Below are 12,096 nucleotides of genomic sequence, written 5' to 3'. Positions count from 1 at the left end.
AACTTATCTTCACTTATTTAAAAAAGGTCATCTTGCTCTTACAATAACAGTAGTCGGTTTAGATATTTTGCCGCGCCCTTCTTTGTACTTTCCACTGTGTAAAATAAGAAAATGGTTAAAAAAAAATAAAAGAAAAAGGGATTCACCAAGCGCCTATGCGCACGATAATCAATCCTTTGCTAAATTTGATGATTGATTGATAAATGAAGGCACAGACATGTGTTTATGAGGTCGTAATTATAGGCCTCATGTGGTTCATAAGTGTTTCTCGTTTTTTATATAGATTATACCGTTGGTTTTCTTGCTTGAATGGTTTTACACTAGTCATTTTTGGGGCCCTTTATAGCTTGCTGTTCGGTGTGAGCCAAGGTTCCGTGTTGATGGCCGTACTTTGACCTATAATGGTTTACTTTTACAAAATTGTGACTTAGATGGAGAGTTGTCTCATTGGCACTCATACCATATCTTCTTATAGCTACTCATGTCTCTTTATGGAAAGAAATAGGGCATGGTGGCTCTTTACCATTGCATGATACAAAATTTATGCATGTGCCCGATAGTCATGGTTTTAAAGAAGAGGCTACAATTTACCGCTGTTCAAATCTCATAAACCAATAGACGTTTTTACACTTATATCATGTACGAGAACATCCTTTTTTTAATTATTCTATTATAATAAGTGTGTCTACCATTCACGGATCATTATGATTTAAAAACACTCAAGTTTATACCGTTGGGCCAGGCACAGGCACTTGTCTCTGAAGTTTTTTTACTATATACCTTAATGTAAAGGTATATTGATTAAAACAATCTCTGAGAAACCGTTGAAGTACATGTGGGCCCAGGTCAATGTTTTTAAGGTAGATAATAATTAACTACTAGTATATACCGTCATCTTGTGTTGAAAAATAGCAGTTCACAATAGGTCTATTTCGTTACTTAAACCTACAAATTTTGAGACAGATTGGCAAAAAGGGTTATATTGTTTATTGGAATGAAGGAAAATAAGTGATTTACTACATTATTTAAACTGATTTATCAAATACCAAATATTTGTGTTTGTTCGAACCAAATTGTTAACTTTGCCATCTAAGGGGAGATAACTCAAATAGTAAATTTTTTTATAAAGGAATATATTTAGAAATTTTCAATTTTTACTTGTAGCAAAAAAAGGTCGGTGACACCATTTTTTTATTTTTCTTAAAGCATATTTTACTACCTAGCTTCTCGTGTTTTATTTCAAAAATCGATCTCATAGATTTCTTTTTATTCGCAAAAAAATGTTTTTCCGTGAACATGGTGAACAGTCCATGCAAATTTGGGCAATTTTGCAAGACTTGTAGCTTGAAAAAAAGCACGGTGACCCATACTTTTATTGTATTTTTGAAAATAGCATGGAAAAACCTACATTCTGGAAAAGTATAAGAAAATTCTATCTGAGGAAATATGTACCAATTAATGATCCACCTTAAAATAATTAATCAAAGATTATTGAAACAAATAAAATGATTACATAAAAAGCAAAACAAACAAACTTGAATAAACAATGAATCAAACAAACACAGAGAGGAAACAAAAAGAATAAAGAGCTGCGCCATGAGCGCATGATACGCCCGTCGCTTTTTCAAAGAATAAAGTTCCATAACTACTCAATGTCATACCCGGCGTGAGTCAGAAATTTATATAAAAAAAATACAGGGAGGTTAGATATAAACCGACAGTCACCAAAGTTCCATGAAAACTGCTCAAAGTTCCATGAAAACTGCTCAAAGCACCTTTGAGTTATTGTCAGAAAACTGGAAAATCTCCTTTTTTAATGAACAACACCACATAACTCGGAAACGTAAAATCTAAAATTTATAAAAATCGAAAGGGAGCTCACGTCAATAGTTATAAACAATTTACCAAAGTTTAATGCAAATTAGTTAAAGCGTTTTTGAGTTATTGTCCGACATGTTGACGACGGACGGACGGACGGACGGATAACGGTATATCATAATACGTCCCGTAAACGGGCGTATAAAAATGGGTTCGTCAAAATACAATGCGATCTTCCGTTGCCATAAGCATTCGGTTCTTAGTTATATCATAGTACCCAATAAATGGTGACGTAGTGCACATATGGCATCCGGAAGTAATGATCGTATGCAAAGAGTAAAAATAATATTGAGTTATACTATGTTATAGACGTTTAGATCCATCATAATTATTAGAAATTTGGGAACAGGTATGAATTTACGTATCTTTGAAATACTACTTAAGCCTTAAAAAATACCCGTGACGGTGTTTCCGTTAACATTACCTGTCCTATTTTTTAATGCCCACCGACAGTGGTTTGTTACAATTTGCAAATTGTTACAAACCTGTGTAGCCCACCTTCTTCTTCTCTATTCTTCCCTCCAGGATCTGGAGTACCACTTCTTTTATAGTGTAATACGGTTTAGCAACTATTACTGTAGGCAACTGTGTGCATGTGCAGGAAACAATTTACAGTGAAAAAAATTCTGTGCACAAACCAGTATAAACTCAATTTTTCAAGATACTGGTATAAAGGATATCAACACTGCCTGGTGTACCCACCACGGTATTGGGTCCATTCACGCCCAATACACATTCACACCATACACATTGCACCCCACATGTTCGCCCCTGGGTCTGTTTGCACTCTACAAATGTACACGTTCACAGTCACACCCTTTTTTTTATTCACCAAAAAATACTGTCCTAATAACTTTTCTTTAATTCTAGCAAGGTTTCGTTAAAAAAATAAACTTTCTTAAGTCTGTATCTCGAAAAAGGCTATCATTGTCGCCTATGGGGAAATTAATTGTTTATTTCAACCTATACAGCGTCGACATTTCTTTATCATAGTGCTCAAAAAGTGTCAAAAACAGTAATTTTATTTGATATTTGATGTGAAACCGTATTTTTTGGTGACAAATGAATTATTGATTAACTAGTTTTTAAGCTATAGTCTGTTTCATATTTGTATTGCGTTTTACCTTAGAAACAAGGGTGGGTTTTGACTTCTTATTTACTGTGGAGAGAATATGCCATTTTCTGAACTTCTGCTGATTTTTATGAAAAAAGCATGTACACGTCTAGAGTTTCAATATACAAATCGATTTTTAAACATGACAATCTCGATCCAAGTGCTGTTATCGAAATTACCAAATTCAGTGAAAATGTACAGAAATGATCCCCTTCGAACATTGAAATGTTCACTCGAATGGCAGACTATAAGAATTAGAATAGGCATGACATTTTGTAGTTAACGAATAGTTTTCGATGTTTAAACACAAATATTTACACATTTTTCATATTTTGAAATGCTATAGTCTGTTTCAAAAATGTACTTTTATACGAAAATGGTTTCATTTAAAACTGTTGTTCAAAATTCACCGTAGTAGTTACATATTGGATCGGTTTTGGTATCAATATAATCAGTACTTGATGACATATAAAGAATCATTGGAGAAAGTGGACATTATCTTCAGGCCCTTTTTAGCAGTACCGCATTTACTAAAAATATCAGAATTTTTTTTTCACATTTTATGACTGGGGTCACCTATGATAAAAAATTGTGAAAATTCAGAGAGTAATGCCAGAACGTTTTGAAGATGATTTTTGTGTGGCATATATATTAGTGCATCTAATGAACTATGAATTGCATGATTCTAGAAAGTATTAAATACCGTATAGGTTACAATACACCATTAGATTTTATGGGCGCAGCCATTTTATGACTATGAGCATAACATGGTATTCAGAATTAAGAGTATAGCTAATCCTGATTGGTTGATATGTGCGCCCGTTATTTTTTGTTATTAGAGACTTCATGCATTATGCATTATACCAAAGGCCAAATAAATTATTTTCCTTAGCCTTAACGGAACTGAGATGTCTTTTAAACGCTAGGATGAGACAAGAAAAGCAACGCAAACCTATATTTTTTGGACCAAAAATTACTGTCCTAATAACTTTTCTTTAATTCTAGCAAGGTTTCGTTAAAAAATCAACTTTCTAAAGTCTGTATCTCGAAAAAGGCTATCATTGTTGCCTATGGGGAAATTAATTGTTTATTTCAATCTTAATATGGTGTTTACACAGCTTAACTTGGTGTTATTGTTATATGTTTAAAAATCGTGATTGTTGTATTAACGAGCTTTATCTTGAAACAATGAAAAAAATATTTATAGCAATACAATAACTAATTATTCATTTCCTCAAAATAAAACACTAAAGGAAACCTGTTTAAATTTTTAGAATGTCACTTTATTTTTAAACAATGAAACAAATATATATATAGCAAAACACTAACCAAAACAGGATTAAAAAAAAAATTCACACAAAAAATGTCACTTTATTTTGAAACAATGAAAAATAAATCTTATTCATTGCAATACAACAAAACACGATTAAAAAAGTATTCAAATCAAAAATCATTTTTAGAAAGTCACTAGCTACTTCATTTTGAAACAATGAACAACATTTTTTTTTATAGCATTACACTAACCAAAAAACGATTGAAAAATTATTTAACACAAAACCAATAAAAAGGGTGCGATCGAACCCGGGGTGCGAACATGTAGGGTACAAATGTGAAAGGGGGGAACGTGAATGGGAGCGAACATGATTTTGGGTGAACGGACCCGGATTCACCCACCACCAAGTTAAAATCGCAACGGCAGATTGTCACATCCAATTAATAGGCTAGGGATTCTACCCCAGCAGGGTGCTCAATTTAAAAAATGAAGCACAAGTAGCATTAAGGTTCATGTGGACCCTTTGGCTAAAATGGCTGCGTTTTCACCTCAAAATTTACTCTGAGTACAGACAAACCTGGCATCTGGAAAAGTTTAAGGCATAGCATGCCTTAGATAAATAAAATTCAAATGCATTGTAAGTTTTAGAAAATTTAAAACTTAACTGGATTTTTGCTGACTTTGCTTTCACTTGTCTGTCTTGAAGGTTGTTTCAGTCAGCACTCACACTGTAGTTCTGATGAAGAATGAGTTCTTGTTTTGGTCAGTTGCTGAATGTTGGATTTTGACTGATTTTGTATTTAAATTGGATTGTCTGTCCATGATGTTTGATGTAACACAGTCCTGAAACTTTTAAGGTTTAATTTGACTTCTTTATATTAAGATTATGTGGACAGAAGAGACTAAAAATATTAGCATTTGTTGTTTTTGTCTGTCCTCTAATGGTGATCACTCTAGTTCTTGCATCAGTTTTGTCCTCTGCAGGACGCATTGCAGGGGACATAGAAAAACTGGGTGTCCGTCTGTCCCTCCAGTCAGGTTATGGCTCTCATGTGTACAATTCTTACCAGATTTTTATGAAACTTATATCATAGATTTATATCAGCAATGTCACAGACAAGTTAAACATGTTAAAAGTCAGTGCTGATCAATTATTTTTTTAAAGAGTTGGAAATTGCAATTTAAGCACCTAACACATGCCTAAGGAAACCAAGAGTTTGAACTTGCTTTTTTTGGTTGGCAGGGTTTGCTATGTGCTTGACATGTGTTCTCCATTTAAGGTCATCAGATATAGTCCAAGGTATGGGTTGGTGTTTGAGTCCTTATTTGATATGCTGCCCATGGATGTGTTACATTTTGTACATTTTGTACATGCCAATCAATTTTTAAATATCACCCATTTGTGTTCAAAACATAATTTCTGACAAGTAAAGACCTTCATCATGTTCATCTCTTCATTTTTAACTAAGACATGTAAGAAAAGATAAATAAATATTTTCCTCTAAATTATATTGTGCATGTAGTGGTTGCATAAGGTTTGGGACAAACAAGGACAGAATATTTTGTGAATAATAAGCAAGACAAAAACTTACGTTGGTTCGAAATGTGGTGTCAAGTGGAGTTTCTGAATCTAAAATCCTATACACATCTTAAGTAGTATAAACAATAAAACAACAGATTTTTTTCAATAAGAAAAAACAGTGAAATGGTTGGAAGAACAAGGACAGACTAATTGTGGCAAGGCGACAAAACCAGAGTTTGTTTCATATTCCTCAATAGATCAATTGGTAGGTTTCAAATATTGGAAATGAAAATTCAATTTTCCAAATGATAGGAACAAGCGTACAAGTTGCAAAAAAGAAAATAAATTTGAAGACCGACATAATCTGTGTCGGGACAAACAAAAGACAGACAGGAACTTTGTTGGGACAAACAAAAGACAGACACCTCCAGTGTAGACAGAATAGTATGATGAAATTAAATTCCAATACCTTTCTTTAACATGTTTAAGTTAAAAGCAATAAACCTCTGCCAAGCCTATATTTAATGAACACAAAAAGGAGCTGAACAAAAGGTCTGTCTTTCTGTTACACCCGACCAAACAAATTCTGTCTCAGGTTTCGGGCAAAATGAAATTTGCTGTCCTTTAGTGTGTCTGAACTGAATAATTCTGTCCAAATTTGTCAGCTTATGATGAAAATGTATGCAAATTCATTGTTATTTGGTATCTTTACCCAATAACGCTTCTTGTTGCAAATTGACTATTGTTTAACAGTCAAGGTGTGAACTCAAGTTCACCATGAACATTTAGAACTTAATGAGACAGACTGCAGATAAACGGACTTTCCAGATGCCAAGTGAATTCTTTATGAGATGTTTCACACTCCAGACAATTCTTGGGCTAGTACCATGTAACAAAATGGAGGTAAATCCAGATCATTTTAGGCAAGAAAAAGCATACATTTTTTTGTATTGTAAATGTGATCCTGGTCAATTTTCTAGTCAGAAATGTTTATTTTATCTAACAATAGTACACTTTTGGCATTTCAATTTAAGTTCTGGTAAAAACTCTACTAATATCAATTTTATTTTACACTTTGCTGTTGAGTACCAAAATGGGCACTTTATCAAATATTGACTCGTTTACCTCTTCTATTATATGTCCACTGAGATGGTAAAATTTACTTGATGTTTTGTTCATAGATGATAATATAGCATTTTTTGGCATTAAATTTTAAACCCTTGTCTTTGGCCCATCCTTCAAAGTTTCAAGCAAATTCAAGGTCTAATTTGAGATTGAAGTGGTCTTTTTGGCAGTTGATTCCCTGTTAATTAAGCAGTCGTCTCCAAATAGTTGGACTGATGATTTTACTGTATCAGGGAGGTAATTTATGTAAATTTATCATATTGATGAAGCTTGTGGAGAAGTTTTTTTTGAGGTTTTGTGCCTTTGAGAAGTCCAGTATTGCCATGTATATATTTGTTTTCCTTTGTGGAATGATTGGAGTAAGGTGGTCAATTGTTACTAGTAGCTAAGTTTTGTAAGAGTAGTCTGATCTAAAACCGTGGTTCAGGTTGGTTAGAACTTTGTTTTTTCTACGTGTTTCAGATTGATATTAATGAACATGCGTGTAGTTTTCTGCTAGATGTATGTTGCCTTTTTATGCCCCCAACGAAGCGGAGGGGGCATTAAGTTTTACCCTTGTTCGCCTGTACGTCCATCCGTACGTCCCGAAATTGGTTTCTGTTCTCTAACTTTAGTTAGCCTCAACCAATTGTTATGAAACTGATACACAATGCTTCAACAGATTACCACAAAACACAGATCAAGTTTGAATTTGAGTGGTGTCACTTTTACCATTTTGAGTTATTTCCCTTTATAACTTTATATGCAAGGGGGGCATCATCTGTGTCCCATGGACACATTCTCCATTTATTTGTATATATGCTGGATACATTAGCAGTTAAGTCATATTATTTCCCCTGTTTTGAAACAGTTTAAAAGTTGTTGGAAAAATAAAACAATTTACCTGTACATCATGTACATCATGTACATGTACCAGTTTTAAAACAAGAAAAAACAATCCAACTGTTAGTGATGTGTATTCTTTGACACAATCAATCACTTGCACAAGATGTAAAAATGCAGTTTGTAGTAGCCAATCAAAAATGTATTATATCTTATGGTGTCATTAGAATTTAAATAAAAATGTGAAAACATCAACTATACTTATTTTTGGTCTATTTAAATATTACTGATGAAAATTCATTAGTGACAATGTTAGTGTTGAAATATTTTAAATACATGTATCAGCATTTTTTATAATTAACTGAAATTGTGATGTCAAAGTGACGTCAAATCTTTGGTGTCATGCAGAACATTAAAGGTTTGAGCTATTGGAAGATACAAAATGCAAAGTATGTGGGAGCTACATGAATGTATGCTGGATACATCTGGCTTCTGTCTTATTATAAACAGGGACAGGTTGTAAATCTCCAGCACATGATTTGTTGCCAATTATCATGATTATCAGTCTAGGAATTTCAGAAGGTGTGTGATCATCTGTTGCATTTTGTGAATTGTCATTTCACAATATCAATAGATATACACAGTCGATAATATTTTCATGCTTAACAAATATCCCTCTCACAACTCCAAAACAAACGTACATATATTACTTTTGTACCTGTGAGTTAGTTGAACTGCTTTCATGACCGCAGGTTAAGTTTTTCTAAATGTTTTAACTCGATATAAAATTCATGACAGCGATTGTTTTCAATTCCACCATTTTGTAACGACTGTTAATTAAGTCACGAGTATTTTCTCTCAATTTTCTTTGAAAAACATTATGTTTGACAACGTATTTACGCCCAATACGAATACATGGAATGCATTTAATGTTTATTATTCTATTTATGGATCAACTGGGTCAAGAAATTCGTGAGAACGTTATTTTTATACTCCCATTTACGGGACGTATTATGGTATACCGTTGACCGTCTGTCCGTCCGTCGTCAACATGTCGGACATTAACTCAAAAAAGCTTTAACCAATATGCATGAAACTTTGGTGAATTGTTTATATATCTATTGACGTGAGCTCGCTTTCGTTTTTTATGAATTTCAGATTTACCGTTTCCGAGTTTTGAGGTTTTATTCATTAAAAAAGGGGGGATTTTCCAGTTTTCCGACAATAACTCAAGAATGCTTTCACCAACTTGCAAGAAATTTTGGTGAATTGTTTATATCTATTGACATGAGCTCCCTTTTGGATTTTTATAAATTTTAGATTTAACGTTTCCGAGTTACAGGGTTTTATTCATAAAAAAAGGGGGATTTTCCAGTTTTCAGACAATAACTAAAAAATGTTTTCAGCAGTTCTCATGAAACTTTGGTGAATTGTTTATATCTGTTGATGTAAGCTCCCTTTAGAATTTTATAAATTTTAGATTTTACATTTCTGAGTTATGGGGTTTTATTCATTAAAAAAGGGGGGATTTTCCAGTTTTTAGCTATTGATGTAATCTCCCTATTGATTTTCATAAATTTCAAATATGACATTGAGAAGAAATTGAACTTTATTTGTTTATAGTCTGACAACAGATTTACTAAGTATTGCGCAACAGCACAGTGTATTGCACAACAGCAAGAAATCTTTGATTGAATATAAATTCAATTCATATACCGGTAACCAATTTCAAGTTCTTTGACTACATTTATTCAGAAACCTATAATATATCAAAAATTTAATTACAATCCAAATTCAGACCTGTATCAAGCTTGAATATTGTGTGGATTTTTGCCCAACTGTTCAGGGTTGGACCTCTGTGGGCGTATCCAGCTGCACTCAGCGAAGCAGTTTATTTCTGTTTGCATTGTGACAGTCTAAAAATAGAAACTTATGTATCCTTTAATGATACATTCGGCATCTACACCGGTGTGCCAAAAGGATATTTTCAGCATGCACATGAGGGTGCCAAAAGGATACATTCAGTGTGAAAGGGTTAAAAAAATGCCCACATTCAATTTTGCTATTTTTCTGCAATTTCCATGTATGTTCTGGAAATGTGGGTCTGAAATTTAAAAATGCTAGTTTTTTATTTCCAATTGGCCGCTTTCTGTTCACCACTGTTAAATCTCAGCCTCATTTGAGGGATAGTTCATCTTTTGGTGAACTACATTTGTAATCCCCATTTGGTGGGTTGTGTCCTGGCTCATGTGTTTAACCTGTTAAATGATTATTTAGTTGGTGGTTTGTGACCTGGCTCATGTGTTTAATCTGTTAAGTGATTATTTATTTGGTGGGTTGTGTCCCCAGGTTCATGTGTTTAACCTGTTAAGTGTTTATTTATTTGGTGGGTTGTGTCCTGGTTCGTGTGTTTAACCTGTTAAGTGTTTATTTATTTGGTGGGTTGTGTCCTGGTTCATGTGTTTAACCTGTTAAGTGTTTATTTATTTGGTGGGTTGTGTCCTGGCTCCATGTGTTTAACCTGTTAAGTGTGTGTTTATTTGGTGGGTTGTGTCCTGGCTCCATGTGTTTAACCTGTTAAGTGTTTATTTATTTGGTGGGTTATGTCCTGGTTCGTGTTTTTAACCTGTTAAGTGTTTATTTATTTGGTGGGTTGTGTGCTGGCTCCATGTGTTTAACCTGTTAAGTGTTTATTTATTTGGTGGGTTGAATACTGTGGATTCATTATTGTTCGTTGGATACCAACAAAGGACTACTAGCAGTTACTGACATGCCAGCTCCAGACCTCAATTAAACTGATTGAAAGATTATGTCTTCATCATATGAAAATCAAGCACAATCCCTCCCGTTAGGGGTTTAGTATCGTACCATCATAAAATATATGAGAAGAACATAACCTGTATCATGCCAACAACTGGTTTTAGAATAAATGTGTTTATTTCCAATGCAAAGACCCTATGAGTGAATCAATATTAATACCAAAATATATGACATTTTTAATGACCTGACAACAGTATCGTAACTATATCCTTTCTGAATAAGTCTGTTTAAAGGTTTGGTTAGCTTTTGAGGTGAATGTTTACATTTTTGTGCTTTGTATAGAATATTACCATAAAAGATTGGATGTGAAATCGAAATACCTGAACGTATAACATGTATAGGATGTCTGCATGTTAATTTATATTTACAAATGATGTCCTTGTACCGATGATAAAATTTAGTAAATGTTTTGACTAGTTTGTGATATCGAAAACCCTGGTGTGATAATTTTTCAGTAATACAGAAGTTTCTTTCGTTAAAATCAAATAGGTTGTTACATACACGAGCGAATCAAACAAGTTGAGATATATAAACACCATAAGATGGTGACAACGGAGCATCACCATCTAAAAATGGATAATTAACAATAGGAAATGAAAAATCATCTTTTTTATCATAAATTTTGGTATTAAGCTTCCCGTTAAAGATATAGATATCAAGATCCAGGAAAGGGCAGCGTTCATTGTTATTATTAGCTTTATTTAAAGTCAGTTCAGCAGGACAAATCTCTTTAGTGTACATACTGAAGTCGTCATTATTGAGAACCAATATATCATCCAAATATCTAAAAGTGTTATAATATTTTTGCATCAGATGTTGTTTCGATGGGTCTTTGCTGATTTTAGTCATAAATTGTAACTCATAACAATACAGAAACAGGTCCGCAATAAGTGGTGCACATTTAGTCCCCATGAATGACATGTATGTTATCATGTTATAACTTATACTCCTTCCATCAGTCCCATTTTCGTTTCCGCTTGCTAACATAGGTTTTCCTCATCCAAATTCTATGAAACTCATACACAATGCTAAGAACCAAAACTCGCAAACAGAGTTTGAATTTGGGCAGTAAGTCATTTACCATTCTAGAGTTATCCCCCTTTTTAACTTAGAAAATTGCAAAGCTTGAGCAGAGGCATTTGTGTCCGCAGACACATTCTTCTTTTATTTATTTTTTAATAAGCCAAAACAAAAAATAGTTCAACACTTAATACATAATATATACATTTTATTTGTCTTGTTTATTACTGATTTTTAAAATAGAATTTTATTTTACGTGTTCTCTTTTTATACGACCGCAAAAATTAAAAAAAATTTCGTCGTATATTGGTATGACGTTGGCGTCGTCGTCGTCTGGCGTCGTCCGAAGACACATTGGTTTTCGCACTCTAACTTTAGTTTAAGTGAAAGGATCTCCATGAAATTTTACGATAAGATTCAATACCACGAAAGGAAGGTTGGGATTGATTTTGGGGGTTATGGTACCAACAGTTAAGGAATTAGGGGCCAAAAAGGGGCCAAAATAAGCATTTTTGTAACTTC

The sequence above is a fragment of the Mytilus californianus genome, unplaced genomic scaffold, assembly GCF_021869535.1.
Source record: "Mytilus californianus isolate M0D057914Y unplaced genomic scaffold, xbMytCali1.0.p SCAF_5, whole genome shotgun sequence".
In the NCBI taxonomy this organism is placed as follows: Eukaryota; Metazoa; Mollusca; class Bivalvia; order Mytilida; family Mytilidae; genus Mytilus; species Mytilus californianus.
The sequence above is the reverse complement of the archived record's forward strand: the minus strand, read 5'-3'. Positions refer to the sequence as shown.